The 17553-nt window shown below is 50.8% G+C and overlaps 3 non-coding genes across 3 annotated transcripts; all 3 read right to left on the bottom strand.

Moving 5' to 3' along the window:
* Positions 1-5136: 5136 nt before the first annotated feature.
* On the bottom strand, positions 5137-5327 carry LOC142682019 (U2 spliceosomal RNA). Its single transcript, XR_012853833.1, has one exon. It is a non-coding gene; the product is annotated as a U2 spliceosomal RNA (small nuclear RNA).
* Positions 5328-13447: 8120 nt separating this feature from the next.
* Positions 13448-13638, bottom strand: LOC142681984 (U2 spliceosomal RNA). The gene has a single exon (XR_012853801.1). It is a non-coding gene; the product is annotated as a U2 spliceosomal RNA (small nuclear RNA).
* Positions 13639-14900: 1262 nt separating this feature from the next.
* Positions 14901-15091, bottom strand: LOC142681983 (U2 spliceosomal RNA). Its single transcript, XR_012853800.1, has one exon. It is a non-coding gene; the product is annotated as a U2 spliceosomal RNA (small nuclear RNA).
* Positions 15092-17553: the final 2462 nt, after the last annotated feature.

Raw genomic sequence — 17553 nt, 5'->3', positions numbered from 1 at the left:
GGAAAAAACGGAGGGCCCGGTAGCGACGATTTGTTTTTTGGGAATCGAAATAGACTCGGTGGCAATGGAGTGTCGTCTCCCGGCGGATAAGTTGGGTGCTTTGAGGCTGGAGGTTCGACGGGCTTGTAGAAGGAAGAAAATGTCGCTGAGGGAGCTTCAGTCGCTGCTGGGGAAGTTGAATTTCGCCTGCCGGATTATGCCGATGGGAAGGGTGTTTGGTAGAAGGTTGGCGGCGGCAACGGCGGGAGTGCGTGCGCCGCATCATTTTGTGCGGCTCAAGGAGGAGCACCGAGCTGATCTTCAGGTTTGGGATGACTTCTTGGGCCAGTACAATGGTCGCTCGCTATGGATGGCCCCAGCGCAGGATACGAGTGATTTGAATATTTTCACGGATGCGGCTGGGGCGGGTGGCTTTGGAGCTTACGGGGGAGGTCCGTGGTGCGCAGGTCAATGGCCGGCTAGCTGGGTGTCCAGTGGACTCACGCGGAATCTGGCCCTGCTCGAGCTGTTTCCCATCGTGGTGGCGGCTACCATTTGGGGGGACAGGCTCAGGGATAAGAAGGTCCGTTTTTACTGCGACAACATGGGGGTGGTGCTTGCCATTAACAACATCACGGCGTCTTCTCCTCCGGTAGTTCAATTGTTGCGACATTTAGTGTTGGTGTGTTTGTCGTTGAACGCGTGGGTGGTGGCGGTGCATGTCCCGGGTGTACGGAATTGTATTGCTGATGCTCTTTCTCGCTCGCAGTGGGACCGGTTTCGGCAATTGGCCACGGGAGCGGAACGTCTCGGTTTGGCTTGTCCGGAGCATCTTTGGGATCTGGTATCGGTCCCGTAGAGCAGCTGTTACAAAGGTCTTTGGCGCGCACGACGTGGAGTGCTTATGCTGCTTGTTGGAGGCAGTGGGAGGAGTGGGTAAGAGAGTTGGGTGACGTCAATACGGATAGAGACAGGTTGGTGGCACTTTTGTATTGGTTAGGGGATGCCTGGGAGGCGGGGTTTTCAGTAGCGAAGGTGAACCGGTTCATATCTGCTGTGGCGTTTGGGCTTAAGTTGCGGGGCTTGCGGGATGTATCGAAGGAATTTCTGGTATTGCAGGCTTTGAAGGGGTTGCGCAGAGGTAGGGTGGAGGCGGATAGTAGAAGGCCGGTGTCGTTTGCTTTGCTTGGCTCGTTGGGGGGTTCATTAGCATCGGTATGTCGTTCTTCAGATGAAATGGATCTGTTCCGGTTGGCTTTTTCGTTAGCGTTCTTCGGAGCATTTAGAATAGGTGAGTTGGTGTCGCCAAGTACTAAACAGGCAGGGGGGCTGAGATCTGGGGAGGTGAGCCTTTTTGCAGATCGGCTGGAGGTATGGTTGCGTAGATCTAAAACTGACCAAGTAGGGAAGGGTAAACTGATAGTTTTGTTCGCTCTCCCGGGGTCGGTCATGTGCCCAGTGGAGTGCATGCGGGGTTTTACGAGAAACAGGGGGTCTCCAGATTTGCCTTTGTTACGTCATGAGGACGGGTCGTTTTTGTCCAGGTTTCAGTTTGGAGCTGTATTTAAAAAATGTTTGACGGCAGTGGGGGTTGCGGCAGGCTCATATTCATCTCATTCCTTCCGGATTGGCGCAGCAACGGAAGCGGGGCGCTGGGGGTTGGATGACGAGGGGGTGAGGCGTATTGGTCGTTGGGAGTCTAAAAGGTTTAAGTCCTATGTCCGCCCCCATATGTTGTAATTTTGTTGTTTATGCTTGAAAATGTTATATGGTGGTGCCTAACTGTGTTTTCCGTTTCAGATTCGCCTCCTTGTCTGGTGTGGTTGATGGGTCATTCGTACGTGCACTGGGGGGCTTTGAGGGCGGACGTCCGCCCGGATGGTCGCCAGTTGCGCATTCCGCGACAGGATGCGGTTGTGCATTGGCTGGGTTTTAGAGGTATGTCTTGGAACAGGGTGTTGGCGGAATTCCAGACATATGTGCGGCTTGATAGGGTTCCGGAGGTTCTAGTGTTGCACGTGGGTGGGAATGATTTAGGAGTCCGCCCTTTTCGTGAGTTGGTGCGGGATATCAAACATGATATGTTGTGTTTGTGGGTATCTTATCCCAAGTTGGTGGTAGTGTGGTCGGACATAGTCCCAAGAAAGCATTGGCGGTTAGCTAGATCGGTGGAGAGAGTCAATAAGGCTCGCATAAAAGTTAACCGGGCGGTGTCTCGTTTTGTGGCAAAGAACGGGGGCATTTGCGTGAGGCATAGGGATTTGGAGTCAGGAGTGGGGAATTTCTGGAGAAGTGACGGGGTTCATCTGACCGAGGTTGGCATTGATCTTTGGAGCTTGGCGATAGCAGAAGGCATAGAAAGGGCGGTGGTGGTGTGGAGGAACTCACAGGCTTAAGGTGGTCAAGGCCTGTTTCGCGGTGGCGGGGGGAGTCCTTGAGGCCAGTCAGTACAAAATGGTGGGGGGGTCGCATCGGGGGTATGCGTCCCCCAAAAAAGGTACATGGTTGAAGACTTCATCGGGTGTTATCCCTTTGAAGTGGTCTTCTGGTAGAAGGTATATCACTTGAAGGCTTCATCGGGTGTTATCCCTTTGAAGTGGACTTCTAGTGGTCGGTATATCACTTGAGGGCTTCATCGGGTGTTATCCCCTTGAAGTGTACTTCTAGTGGTTGGAGCCATCTGCAGAGGTGAACGGTGCTTCCGAGCTGGTTTACGGCTGGAGGTAATTGGTGGTTTGCAGATGGCTAATTCGGTGTGTTCTTGAAAGGAACATCTGAAGGGGCTTCAAGGACTTCCTCTGCTCGGGTTAATGTTAACGTTTAATTGTTATTTATGATTCTGACCCATGTTGGGTCATGTGAATTATTAGGAGGAATTCTCTGGTGGATTCCTAACTAGTTATCCGAATGTTTCGGATTTAAATTGTTTTTATAAATCTGTGAAATTAATAAACGGCTGCTGTGGCCATTTCACATCCAACCTCGGTGTCATGTGTCTTTACTAAATGGGGGTGGGGGGATAGTATGGTCTAAGGTTAACACACGACTCTACCTAGGCAGGTCAAGAAGAGGCTGGACGCAGCCGCAGGGTTAAGGGAAGCCGGCATGACCGTCCTGGTAGGGAAAGGGTTAATGAGGTGAGGGAAAGTTGGGTTGGAAGGAGCTGAAGGAGGGACGGGGAGGAGTTAAGGGGGACGGGGGGGCTGTTACTGCGCTTCCCGCTGTTTCTCGGCATTGAGCCGGAAGCAGCGGGAGGAGTAACATAGAGTAAGCAAGCTCCCACCCTCCCACCCTTGGTTTGTTACTCCTTAGGTCTTATGTACGTCCGTCTATGAGTGTTGTGTGTTATTTTGTGTGCTTATTTAACTTGTTTTTCTTTTTTCCGGAGTAGGTTCTGTTGTCATGGCAGCTGGCGGGGGGAGTCCTTGAGGCCAGTCAGTACAAAATGGTGGGGGGGTCGCATCGGGGGTATGCGTCCCCCAAAAAAGGTACATGGTTGAAGACTTCATCGGGTGTTATCCCTTTGAAGTGGTCTTCTGGTAGAAGGTATATCACTTGAAGGCTTCATCGGGTGTTATCCCTTTGAAGTGGACTTCTAGTGGTCGGTATATCACTTGAGGGCTTCATCGGGTGTTATCCCCTTGAAGTGTACTTCTAGTGGTTGGAGCCATCTGCAGAGGTGAACGGTGCTTCCGAGCTGGTTTACGGCTGGAGGTAATTGGTGGTTTGCAGATGGCTAATTCGGTGTGTTCTTGAAAGGAACATCTGAAGGGGCTTCAAGGACTTCCTCTGCTCGGGTTAATGTTAACGTTTAATTGTTATTTATGATTCTGACCCATGTTGGGTCATGTGAATTATTAGGAGGAATTCTCTGGTGGATTCCTAACTAGTTATCCGAATGTTTCGGATTTAAATTGTTTTTATAAAACTGTGAAATTAATAAACGGCTGCTGTGGCCATTTCACATCCAACCTCGGTGTCATGTGTCTTTACTAAATGGGGGTGGGGGGATAGTATGGTCTAAGGTTAACACACGACTCTACCTAGGCAGGTCAAGGATTTGCTTCTTTTGCTTGCACCACAATGCAGTGCTGAAAGAGGAGGAATCAACATAAAAACGCCTTCCTGGCAACGCCCAAATGCCCTCCTGCCGTGCAAACACTGGCAGCAGCAGCAGCAGCAGCAGTAAGTGCATGCCCACTGCCACCCCTTCTCCTTTCACACCTTGTATCAGCTTTAATCCAGTCCAGTGCTGCCTGCTGAGCAGCACTGACCAACACTGCCTGGGCCCAGGCTTTTATCTCTGAGGCCCCATTATGATGTCAGAAAGCTGGCTCTGGCTCCTGAGGTCTCCACTATGACACGTGCAAAGTTCCGTCTGAACTTTATATAAGACGGTGCGGCTCAGTCAGTCACTCAGTGTTGCCTGAGAGGGCAACACTGCAACAGCCGGCCCCCAGGCTGTCTTTTTTTTGCACAGCTAGTTGCCTCCAGGAGGCCACAAGAGGGAGACAAGGGACTGCAAAATGGAAAATAGGCATCCACCAACTTTACAGACAACTTGTTCTTGCTCCTACAACCTCCATCCTTGCACAGTTTGTTATTCTTCCAGGTAACATAGTAACAAATCCAAATTGCTGCTCTCTTTGTAGGCAAGCAATGGTTTGTTGCAACTGCAATTCTTACTTCTTCTTGAAATGTAGGGACCACAGTACATTCCATCACATCCATCTAGTGTACACAGGTAGGTCCATTGTGACGGGCGGGCGGGCGGGCTGGCTGCTTTAATGGCTGTTTGCTGTTCCCCTACTCCACTCCACTATTTGACTATGGTGCTGCATCAATCAGTGGCTGGCTCAGGTGCAGCTCTTTAACCTACCTAGGAGGGAGGGCGGAGAGAAGACAAGGAAGGTGAATGAGCTGTTCCAATGTGAAATGCCGGAAACACAGAAACACAGACGACACAAAACAAGAGGTGGCAATGTATTAATTAATTGCATTTAATAAATTAGCTCATTATCACACATGACTGTACAAATGCATTGTCCAACAGGTGTTGAAATAATGGGATTAAAAGGGGAGATCCCATCCGAAAGACAAAAACAATGGCAAACACAAAAAGCACTTTTGGAATCTGATTTTAGTAAACACATAAGGAAAGGGTGCACCGGTCCTGGAAATACTGCAATACCAGGTTAATGCGTGGAGTGGACAGAGCAAGCTCTATTTCCATCTCCCTGTTCTAAAAATCCATTTAATATATGGTCCCCAGATAGGGGACGTATCAGATATTAAACTGATAAGAACAGATACTACACTTGATCTTAGCCAAAAGGCCGAGAAGCGATAACCCGAACGGGCCGCGCGTTGACCGAGCCTGCCCAATACTGCTGTTCACCCCTTGCAGCGATTCAGCCTACTCCTAGGCAATTCCATGGGGCCCTGCAGGCTCACACACACTCACAGCTACTAAGCGGGAGGTGAATAAAGGCCGGAGAGGAAGCAAGACAGGATTTGCTTCTTTTGCTTGCACCACAATGCAGTGCTGAAAGAGGAGGAATCGACATAAAAACGCCTTCCTGGCAACGCCCAACTGCCCTCCTGCCGTGCAAACACTGGCAGCAGCAGCAGCAGCAGCAGCAGCAGTAAGTGCATGCCCACTGCCACCCCTTCTCCTTTCACACCTTGTATCAGCTTTAATCCAGTCCAGAAGAGGCTGGACGCAGCTGCAGGCTTGAGGGAAGCCGACATGACCGTCCTGGTAGGGAAAGGGTTAATGTTAAGAGGTGAGGGAAAGGTGAAGGAGCTGAAGGAGGGACGGGGAGGAGCTAGGGGGGACGGGGGGGCCGTTACTGCGCTTCCCGCTGTTTCTCGGCATTGAGCCGGAAGCAGCGGGAGGAGTAATACACAAGAAGCAAAGCTCCCCGTTGCCCGGCTTTTTAGTATGGCAGAGGCCCTGATTTTAGAGCGGCTGCGTGCCGCTGCTGTGCACCACGGTCCCGGATGGCTGGAGGAGACCGTGGCTGCATTAACGCGGATCCCGGACGCCGTTTCGCCACGTCGGGCACGGCGTTCGGGGTCTGTTGTAAGGGACAGGCTCCCCTCCCCCGGCCCCCCTACGAGCATGGCTATGGCGGCGGGGGGGGAGTCGGCAACAACCGCTCCTGCGCTGGGCAGGCAGAGAGCGGTAGCAGGGGTGACGGCGATGCAGGCTGTGTCGACCCGTCCCTCTCGGCGGTCCCGACCTCCAGAGCGCCTGAGTCCGGAGGTAGTCCCGCGGACACGGCGTCGCAGAGGGAGCCCGATCCCGGACGCTGCAGGCCAGGCAGCTGGGAGGACCGCCCCTTCCCAGGCCCTGCGTCCTGGCAGGAATCCCAGGCCGCGACGGGGTCCGGCGGTAAGCAGGGAGTCGCAGGCCGGGCTCCCTGTCACCCCTCCCCCATCAGATGGAAGATGTCGAGAGCAAGGTACGGCCGCCCCGCATGGTGATGTTCCGGCCAGGGGGCAGGCTTCGTCAGGATCGTCTAGACGGACGACTAGATCTGCAGCGACGTCGAGGCAACAGGTCCGGTCGGAAGTCTGGGTCCCGGCGGTCGGGCGGCAGGTTGCCGGCCCATCGGTCAGCGCGTCCTCATCCCCTTTCCGAAGAGGTCGTTGGGAGGGACAGTCGTCGGCGAGAGAAGAACTGGAGGAAGGTGAACTGGACGTCTATCGTCGAGGTCAGGATGGTCCGGCTGACGGGAACACAGCGCCTGTGCAGCCCGGTGAGTGTATAACTCCATTATTGTCTTATCCAGCGATTTTTATGTCGGGTGTCGGCGGGGGGGCTGCTAGCATAGCATCGGGGGCCGGTAGTGGCGCGGGCGGACGCGACGGAGCGGGTTTGGCAGATTTAGTGGGTTGCTTACGGGAGCTGGTGGGGCGCCTGGATAGGGCCGCGGCGCCGGTAGTAACGGAAGTGTCCCCTGCGGTAGTTTGGGAAGGCCCCAGGGAAGTGGGATCGTTGCAGGCGCGTCCTGTGGTGGCGGTTAGAGAGGCGGTCGCGGTGTCGGTGCAGACTGAGGCACAGAAGGACGGCGATCGAGTGCGCATGGACGATCGTGCTCGGGGGGAGGTGTATGTTTGTTTTGAGGGTCCGTTGGGGGCGCATTTAAAGCAGGAGGTGCGTGATCGGATCTGGAAAGATGAATATGTTGAAATTTTTTCTCTCTTGCCGCTGGCTAAATTCAATTTGGATAAGAGCAAGCGGGATGAGAGTAAAAAGGACGAGGAGGAACGGCGGCGGTATAGGCTTATCCCGCAGACGTTCGTTAATTGGTCGCAGGCGTTCGCCATATTGGCTAGTGTGATAGGGGAAAAGGCGCCGGAAAATTGTTCGGCGTTATTTTGTTATTTTGATGCTATTGGGGAGGCTCATAGGGCGTATGGGGGTCAGGCGTGGCTGCGATATGATGAGCAATTCCGTCAGCGGAAGGCGGTTCGGCCGGCGATTCGGTGGGACCAGAAGGATATTGCTCTCTGGTTACGGGTTACGGCTCCGGTTAGGCAGCCCTTTCCCGGGAGCGGTGGCCAGGGAGGCCAGACTAGTCAGAGTGGACCAAGCGGCGGGGGAAAGGCGGGGTTTTGCTGGCAATTCAATGAAGGCCAGTGCAAGTTCGGGGCCACGTGCAAGTTCAAGCACGTGTGCTCCGAGTGTAATGGGGCATCACACGGGGCGGCAAAATGTCTGCGGAAAAAGAGGTCCGGGAACCAGCACGGGGCTGGTCAAGGGGGTGTCGCCGGTGAGGATGGAAAGGATGGCCCCTTATCTAAATGAGTATCCGGATAGGGCGGCAGCTAAGTTGCTTTATGAAGGGTTTAGTGTTGGTTTTGTTATTCCTCCGCCTCCTTATGAGGTTCCGGTTACGCGGAGAAATTTAAAATCGGCTTACTTGCATGCGGAAGTCGTGTCGGAAAAGTTGTTAAAAGAAGTTTCGTTGGGGCGCATGTCGGGGCCATTTGTGGAGTCGCCGGTGAAAGATTTAGTTGTGTCCCCTTTGGGTATTGTCCCTAAACGCGAGCCCGGAAAGTTTCGTTTGATTCAACATTTATCGTATCCCAAAGGTTCGTCGGTAAATGACGGGATTGATCACGAGTTGTGTTCCGTAGTTTATACCTCATTCGATAAGGCGGTGGGGTTAGTGCGGGCTGCGGGTCCGGGGGCGCTGCTAGCAAAAACCGACATCGAGGCGGCGTTCAGGTTGTTGCCGGTGCATCCAGAAAGCCAACGGCTGTTGGGTTGTTTTTGGAATGGGGCCTTTTACGTGGATCGGTGCCTTCCGATGGGGTGTTCTCTTTCTTGTGCATACTTCGAGGCGTTTAGTAGCTTCGTGGAGTGGGTAACGAGGGGAGTATCCGGGGTCGATTCGTTGATCCATTACTTAGATGATTTTTTGTGCGTTGGCCCGGGGGGTTCGCCGGTTTGCGGTAACTTGCTTCATGCCCTGCAGAAGGTGGCGAGGGATTTTGGGATCCCTTTGGCGCCGGAAAAAACGGAGGGCCCGGTAGCGACGATTTGTTTCTTGGGAATCGAAATTGACTCGGTGGCAATGGAGTGTCGGCTCCCGGCGGATAAGTTGGGTGCTTTGAGGCTGGAGGTGCGACGGGCTTGTAGAAGGAAGAAAATGTCGCTGAGGGAGCTTCAGTCGCTGCTGGGGAAGTTGAATTTCGCCTGCCGGATTATGCCGATGGGGAGGGTGTTTGGTAGAAGGTTGGCGGCGGCAACGGCGGGAGTGCGGGCGCCGCATCATTTTGTGAGGCTCAAGGAGGAGCACCGAGCTGATCTTCAGGTTTGGGATGACTTCTTGGGCCAGTACAATGGTCGCTCGCTATGGATGGCCCCAGCGCAGGATACGAGTGATCTGAATATTTTCACGGATGCGGCTGGGGCGGGTGGCTTTGGAGCTTACGGGGGAGGTCCGTGGTGCGCAGGTCAATGGCCGGCTAGCTGGGTGTCCAGTGGATTGACGCGGAATCTGGCCCTGCTCGAGCTGTTTCCCATCGTGGTGGCGGCTACCATTTGGGGGGACAGGCTCAGGGATAAGAAGGTCCGTTTTTACTGCGACAACATGGGGGTGGTGCTTGCCATTAATAACATCACGGCGTCCTCTCCTCCGGTAGTTCAATTGTTGCGACATTTAGTGTTGGTGTGTTTGTCGCTGAACGCGTGGGTGGTGGCGGTGCATGTCCCGGGTGTACGGAATTGTGTTGCTGATGCTCTTTCTCGCTCGCAGTGGGACCGGTTTCGGCAATTGGCCCCGGGAGCGGAACGTCTCGGTTTGGCGTGTCCGGATCATCTATGGGATCTGGTATCGGTCCCGTAGAGCAGCTGTTACAAAGGTCTTTGGCGCGCACGACGTGGAGGGCTTATGCTGCTTGTTGGAGGCAGTGGGAGGAGTGGGTAAGAGAGTTGGGTGATGTTAATACGGATAGAGACAGGTTGGTGGCACTTTTGTATTGGTTAGGGGATGCCTGGGAGGGGGGGTTTTCAGTAGCGAAGGTGAACCGGTTTATATCCGCGGTGGCGTTTGGGCTTAAGTTGCGGGGCTTGCGGGATGTATCGAAGGAATTTCTGGTATCGCAGGCTTTGAAGGGGTTGCGCAGAGGTAGGGTGGAGGCGGATAGTAGAAGGCCGGTGTCGTTTGCTTTGCTGGGCTTGTTGGGCGGTTCATTGGCATCGGTATGTCGTTCTTCAGATGAAATGGATTTGTTTCGGTTGGCTTTCTCGTTGGCGTTCTTCGGAGCATTTAGAATAGGTGAGTTGGTGTCGCCAAGTACTAAACAGGCAGGGGGGCTGAGATCTGGGGAGGTGAGCCTTTTTGCAGATCGGTTGGAGGTATGGTTGCGTAGATCAAAAACTGACCAATTAGGGAAGGGAAAACTGATAGTTTTGTTCGCTCTCCCGGGGTCGGTCATGTGCCCAGTAGAGTGCATGCGGGGTTTTACAAAAAACAGGGGGTCTCCAGATTTGCCTTTGTTACGTCATGTGGACGGGTCGTTCTTGTCCAGGTTTCAGTTTGGAGCTGTTTTTAAAAAATGTTTGACGGCGGTTGGGGTTGCGGCAGGCTCATATTCATCTCATTCCTTCCGGATTGGCGCAGCAACGGAAGCAGGGCGCTGGGGGTTGGATGATGAGGGGGTGAGGCGTATTGGTCGTTGGGAGTCAAAAAGGTTTAAGTCCTATGTCCGCCCCCATATGTTGTAATTTTGTTGTTTATGCTTGCAAATGTTATATGGTGGTGCCTAACTGTGTTTTCCGTTTCAGATTCGCCTCCTTGTCTGGTGTGGTTGATGGGTCATTCGTACGTGCACTGGGGGGCTTTGAGGGCGGACGTCCGCCCGGATGGTCGCCAGTTGCGCATTCCGCGACAGGATGCGGTTGTGCATTGGCTGGGGTTTAGAGGTATGTCGTGGAACAGGGTGTTGGCGGAATTCCAGACATATGTGCGGCTTGATAGGGTTCCGGAGGTTTTAGTGTTGCACGTGGGTGGGAATGACTTAGGAGTCCGCCCTTTTCGTGAGTTGGTGCGGGATATCAAACATGATTTGTTGTGTTTGTGGGTATCTTATCCCAAGTTGGTGGTAGTGTGGTCGGACATAGTCCCAAGGAAGCATTGGCGGTTAGCTAGATCGGTGGAGAGAGTCAATAAAGCTCGGATAAAAGTTAACCGGGCGGTGTCCCGTTTTGTGGCAAAGAACGGGGGCATTTGCGTGAGGCATAGGGATTTGGAGTCAGGATTGGGGAATTTCTGGAGGAGTGACGGGGTTCATCTGACCGAGGTTGGCATTGATATTTGGAGCTTGGCTATAGCAGAAGGCATAGAAAGGGCGGTGGTGGTGTGGAGGAACTCACAGGCTTAAGGTGGTCAAGGCCTGTTTCGCGGTGGCGGGGGGAGTCCTTGAGGCCAGTCAGTACAAAATGGTGGGGGGGTCGCATCGGGGGTATGCGTCCCCCAAAAAAGGTACATGGTTGAAGACTTCATCGGGTGTTATCCCTTTGAAGTGGTCTTCTGGTAGAAGGTATGTCACTTGAAGGCTTCATCGGGTGTTATCCCTTTGAAGTGGACTTCTAGTGGTCGGTATATCACTTGAGGGCTTCAACGGGTGTTATCCCCTTGAAGTGGACTTCTAGTGGTTGGAGCCATCTGCAGAGGTGAACGGTGCTTCCGAGCTGGTTTACGGCTGGAGGTAATTAGTGGTTTGCAGATGGCTAATTCGGTGTGTTCTTGAAAGGAACATCTGAAGGGGCTTCAAGGACTTCCTCTGCTCGGGTTAATGTTAACGTTTAATTGTTATTTATGATTCTGACCCATGTTGGGTCATGTGAATTATTAGGAGGAATTCTCTGGTGGATTCCTAACTAGTTATCCGAATGTTTCGGATTTAAATTGTTTTTATAAAACTGTGAAATTAATAAACGGCTGCTGTGGCCATTTCACATCCAACCTCGGTGTCATGTGTCGTTACTAAATGGGGGTGGGGGATAGTATGGTTTAAGGTTAACACACGACTCTACCTAGGCAGGTCAAGAAGAGGCTGGACGCAGCTGCAGGCTTGAGGGAAGCCGACATGACCGTCCTGGTAGGGAAAGGGTTAATGTTAAGAGGTGAGGGAAAGGTGAAGGAGCTGAAGGAGGGACGGGGAGGAGCTAGGGGGGACGGGGGGGCCGTTACTGCGCTTCCCGCTGTTTCTCGGCATTGAGCCGGAAGCAGCGGGAGGAGTAATACACAAGAAGCAAAGCTCCCACCCTCCCACCCTTGTTTTGTTACTCCTTAGGTCTTCTGTACGTCCGTATATGAGCGTTGTGTTTTATTTTGTGTGTTTATTTAACATGTTTTTCTTTTTTCCGGAGTAGGTTCTGTTGTCATGGCAGCTGGCGGGGGGAGTCCTTGAGGCCAGTCAGTACAAAATGGTGGGGGGGTCGCATCGGGGGTATGCGTCCCCCAAAAAAGGTACATGGTTGAAGACTTCATCGGGTGTTATCCCTTTGAAGTGGTCTTCTGGTAGAAGGTATGTCACTTGAAGGCTTCATCGGGTGTTATCCCTTTGAAGTGGACTTCTAGTGGTCGGTATATCACTTGAGGGCTTCAACGGGTGTTATCCCCTTGAAGTGGACTTCTAGTGGTTGGAGCCATCTGCAGAGGTGAACGGTGCTTCCGAGCTGGTTTACGGCTGGAGGTAATTAGTGGTTTGCAGATGGCTAATTCGGTGTGTTCTTGAAAGGAACATCTGAAGGGGCTTCAAGGACTTCCTCTGCTCGGGTTAATGTTAACGTTTAATTGTTATTTATGATTCTGACCCATGTTGGGTCATGTGAATTATTAGGAGGAATTCTCTGGTGGATTCCTAACTAGTTATCCGAATGTTTCGGATTTAAATTGTTTTTATAAAACTGTGAAATTAATAAACGGCTGCTGTGGCCATTTCACATCCAACCTCGGTGTCATGTGTCGTTACTAAATGGGGGTGGGGGATAGTATGGTTTAAGGTTAACACACGACTCTACCTAGGCAGGTCAAGTGCTGCCTGCTGAGCAGCACTGACCAACACTGCCTGGGCCCAGGCTTTTATCTCTGAGGCCCCATTATGATGTCAGAAAGCTGGCTCTGGCTCCTGAGGTCTCCACTATGACACGTGCAAAGTTCCGTCTGAACTTTATATAAGACGGTGCGGCTCAGTCAGTCACTCAGTGTTGCCTGAGAGGGCAACACTGCAACAGCCGGCCCCCAGGCTGTCTTTTTTTTGCACAGCTAGTTGCCTCCAGGAGGCCACAAGAGGGAGACAAGGGACTGCAAAATGGAAAATAGGCATCCACCAACTTTACAGACAACTTGTTCTCCTTGCTCCTACAACCTCCATCCTTGCACAGTTTGTTATTCTTCCAGGTAACATAGTAACAAATCCAAATTGCTGCTCTCTTTGTAGGCAAGCAAGGGTTTGTTGCAACTGCAATTCTTACTTCTTCTTGAAATCTAGGGACCACAGTACATTCCATCACATCCATCTAGTGTACACAGGTAGGTCCATTGTGACGGGCGGGTGGGCGGGCTGGCTGCTTTAATGGCTGTTTGCTGCTCCCCTACTCCACTCCACTATTTGACTATGGTGCTGCATCAATCAGTGGCTGGCTCAGGTGCAGCTCTTTAACCTACCTAGGAGGGAGGGCGGAGAGAAGACAAGGAAGGTGAATGAGCTGTTCCAATGTGAAATGCCGGAAACACAGAAACACAGACGACACAAAACAAGAGGTGGCAATGTATTAATTAATTGCATTTAATAAATTAGCTCATTATCACACATGACTGTACAAATGCATTGTCCAACAGGTGTTGAAATAATGGGATTAAAAGGGGAGATCCCATCCGAAAGACAAAAACAATGGCAAACACAAAAAGCACTTTTGGAATCTGATTTTAGTAAACACATAAGGAAAGGGTGCACCGGTCCTGGAAATACTGCAATACCAGGTCAATGCGTGGAGTGGACAGAGCAAGCTCTATTTCCATCTCCCTGTTCTAAAAATCCATTTAATATATGGTCCCCAGATAGGGGACATATCAGATATTAAACTGATAAGAACAGATACTACACTTGATCTTAGCCAAAAGGCCGAGAAGCGATAACCCGAACGGGCCGCGCGTTGACCGAGCCTGCCCAATACTGCTGTTCACCCCTTGCAGCGATTCAGCCTACTCCTAGGCAATTCCATGGGGCCCTGCAGGCTCACACACACTCACAGCTACTAAGCGGGAGGTGAATAAAGGCCGGAGAGGAAGCACGACAGGATTTGCTTCTTTTGCTTGCACCACAATGCAGTGCTGAAAGAGGAGGAATCGACATAAAAACGCCTTCCTGGCAACGCCCAAATGCCCTCCTGCCGTGCAAACACTGGCAGCAGCAGCAGCAGCAGCAGTAAGTGCATGCCCACTGCCACCCCTTCTCCTTTCACACCTTGTATCAGCTTTAATCCAGTCCAGTGCTGCCTGCTGAGCAGCACTGACCAACACTGCCTGGGCCCAGGCTTTTATCTCTGAGGCCCCATTATGATGTCAGAAAGCTGGCTCTGGCTCCTGTGGTCTCCACTATGACACGTGCAAAGTTCCATCTAAACTTTATATAAGACGGTGCGGCTCAGTCAGTCACTCAGTGTTGCCTGAGAGGGCAACACTGCAACAGCCGGCCCCCAGGCTGTCTTTTTTTTGCACAGCTAGTTGCCTCCAGGAGGCCACAAGAGGGAGACAAGGGACTGCAAAATGGAAAATAGGCATCCACCAACTTTACAGACAACTTGTTCTCCTTGCTCCTACAACCTCCATCCTTGCACAGTTTGTTATTCTTCCAGGTAACATAGTAACAAATCCAAATTGCTGCTCTCTTTGTAGGCAAGCAAGGGTTTGTTGCAACTGCAATTCTTACTTCTTCTTGAAATGTAGGGACCACAGTACATTCCATCACATCCATCTAGTGTACACAGGTAGGTCCATTGTGACGGGCGGGCGGGCTGGCTGCTTTAATGGCTGTTTGCTGTTCCCCTACTCCACTCCACTATTTGACTATGGTGCTGCATCAATCAGTGGCTGGCTCAGGTGCAGCTCTTTAACCTACCTAGGAGGGAGGGCGGAGAGAAGACAAGGAAGGTGAATGAGCTGTTCCAATGTGAAATGCCGGAAACACAGAAACACAGACGACACAAAACAAGAGGTGGCAATGTATTAATTAATTGCATTTAATAAATCAGCTCATTATCACACATGACTGTACAAATGCATTGTCCAACAGGTGTTGAAATAATGGGATTAAAAGGGGAGATCCCATCCGAAAGACAAAAACAATGGCAAACACAAAAAGCACTTTTGGAATCTGATTTTAGTAAACACATAAGGAAAGGGTGCACCGGTCCTGGAAATACTGCAATACCAGGTCAATGCGTGGAGTGGACAGAGCAAGCTCTATTTCCATCTCCCTGTTCTAAAAATCCATTTAATATATGGTCCCCAGATAGGGGACGTATCAGATATTAAACTGATAAGAACAGATACTACACTTGATCTTAGCCAAAAGGCCGAGAAGCGATAACCCGAACGGGCCGCGCGTTGACCGAGCCTGCCCAATACTGCTGTTCACCCCTTGCAGCGATTCAGCCTACTCCTAGGCAATTCCATGGGGCCCTGCAGGCTCACACACACTCACAGCTACTAAGCGGGAGGTGAATAAAGGCCGGAGAGGAAGCAAGACAGGATTTGCTTCTTTTGCTTGCACCACAATGCAGTGCTGAAAGAGGAGGAATCGACATAAAAACGCCTTCCTGGCAACGCCCAAATGCCCTCCTGCCGTGCAAACACTGGCAGCAGCAGCAGCAGCAGCAGCAGCAGCAGTAAATGCATGCCCACTGCCACCCCTTCTCCTTTCACACCTTGTATCAGCTTTAATCCAGTCCAGTGCTGCCTGCTGAGCAGCACTGACCAACACTGCCTGGGCCCAGGCTTTTATCTCTGAGGCCCCATTATGATGTCAGAAAGCTGGCTCTGGCTCCTGAGGTCTCCACTATGACACGTGCAAAGTTCCGTCTGAACTTTATATAAGACGGTGCGGCTCAGTCAGTCACTCAGTGTTGCCTGAGAGGCAGTGGCGGATTAAGTAGACCATGGGCCCTGGGCTGTTACCCAAACTTGGGCCCCCCTTCCTCACCGTAACTATTTTTAACACTACCTTTTTGGGCAAGCATTAACAGTGTTACGATTCCCCTTGTCACAGCGCGGTGTCCCTACATACTGACAGGATCACACTGTGCAGGGACACAACCTTCTGACAAGGGGAATTGTCTATCAGTCCTGGACCGCAGAAAGACTTTTTGTGAAATACAAGGATTTCCTATAATAAACATGTCAGGAGAGGTGACAGATTCTCTATAAATCTAGTGACTCACAGGTGACGACGTCTCAGATTCTAGTAGTTTTTTTCCTCTTTTCTTCTCCATCCGGTCCAGCGCTCATGACGACTTCTCCCGGCCATGACTCATTTCTGCAGAATTTGCCACTTAGACGTCTCCTCACTTTTCCAACATTTCCACACCTATAAACGAAAATAAAGTTATCATGGTGCCACATAGTGTACCCCTAAATATAATAGCACCAAACACTGCGCGCCTGAATATAATACCACACACTGTAAAACACCATACACACAGCCCCCTGTACATAGTGCCACACACAGCCCCTGTAGATATTACACACCCCCATAGATATCGCCATACACAGCCCCCTCTATATATCACACATCCCCCTCGTAGAGAGCGTTACACACAGCCCCCTATAGATAGTGCCATACAGCCCCCCTGTAGAGAGCGCCACACAGCCCTCCCCCTCTTGTAAATAGCACCAAAAAGCCCCCCCTATAAAGAGCGCCACACACATACCACGGTGGATAGCACTACACAGCCCCCCCTTGCCTCACAGCGCTCCCCCTTGTATATAGTGCCTCACAGCGCTCCCCCTTGTATATAGTGCCTCACAGCGCTCCCCCTTGTATATAGTGCCTCACAGCGCTCACCCTTGTATATAGTGCCTCACAGCGCTCCCCCTTGTATATAGTGCCTCACAGCGCTCCCCCTTGTATATAGTGTCACACAGCGCTCCCCCTTGTATATAGTGCCACACAGAGCTCCCCCTTGTATATAGTGACACACAGCGCTCCCCCTTGTATATAGTGCCACAAGGTTATGTACACATTTAAAAACTTTATATTATAATTATATATATATATATAGTATGTCTGTGTATCAGTGTGATTGATTGATTTTATTAAAAAATATTTTTACTTTTTGAGATACGGCTGCTTTGTATCCTGTATCCGTCAGGTCAGCAGGACTGACGGGATCAGTGACACGCAGGATCCACCTCAAATCTATCACATCTAAGATTATAATTTAGCGCAGGGCCCGTTTCACTGATCCCGTCAGTCCTGCTGACCTGACGGATACAGGATACAAAGCAGCTGTATCTCAAAAAGTGAAAATATTTTTTAATAAAACGTAATTACAAAGTTGCACCAAACACACATTTTTATTAAAAAAAAATAAAACCGACGTTATTTTTGCGACGTTTTTTCCGTAGACAATGCAGGTTTCGTTTTTTTATCGTTTTTATGCACACATTTTTTGCCATTTTAGAATTTTTATTCATAAAGTTTGAAAATAATAGTAAAAAAAGAAGCTTTTTTACGTTTCAGCTATTTTTTTTTGGTAATAACATTGTTTTACCCTAAAATAGACCTTTTATCTGTGATCGTCATTGTCTACCGTAAATTTTAATATATTACATGTCTATATTAGGGTAATTGGGTCAGCGCTAGCGTTACAACAATGATTGGCGGGGGGGAAACGTTTTTTTTGGGGTGGGTATTTTATGTGTATTTATTATTATTTATTTTTTTTGCACTTTACTATTTTTTATTACTATGTTCTGATCCTCAAAGGTCAAAAAAGACCTTTGGGGAACCTTATATCTACTTTCTCTTTGTTTTACACCATGTTTTTCC

The sequence above is a fragment of the Rhinoderma darwinii genome (assembly GCF_050947455.1).
Source record: "Rhinoderma darwinii isolate aRhiDar2 chromosome 2 unlocalized genomic scaffold, aRhiDar2.hap1 SUPER_2_unloc_7, whole genome shotgun sequence".
NCBI lineage: Eukaryota > Metazoa > Chordata > Amphibia > Anura > Rhinodermatidae > Rhinoderma > Rhinoderma darwinii.
This window is presented reverse-complemented; position numbering and strand designations above follow the sequence as displayed.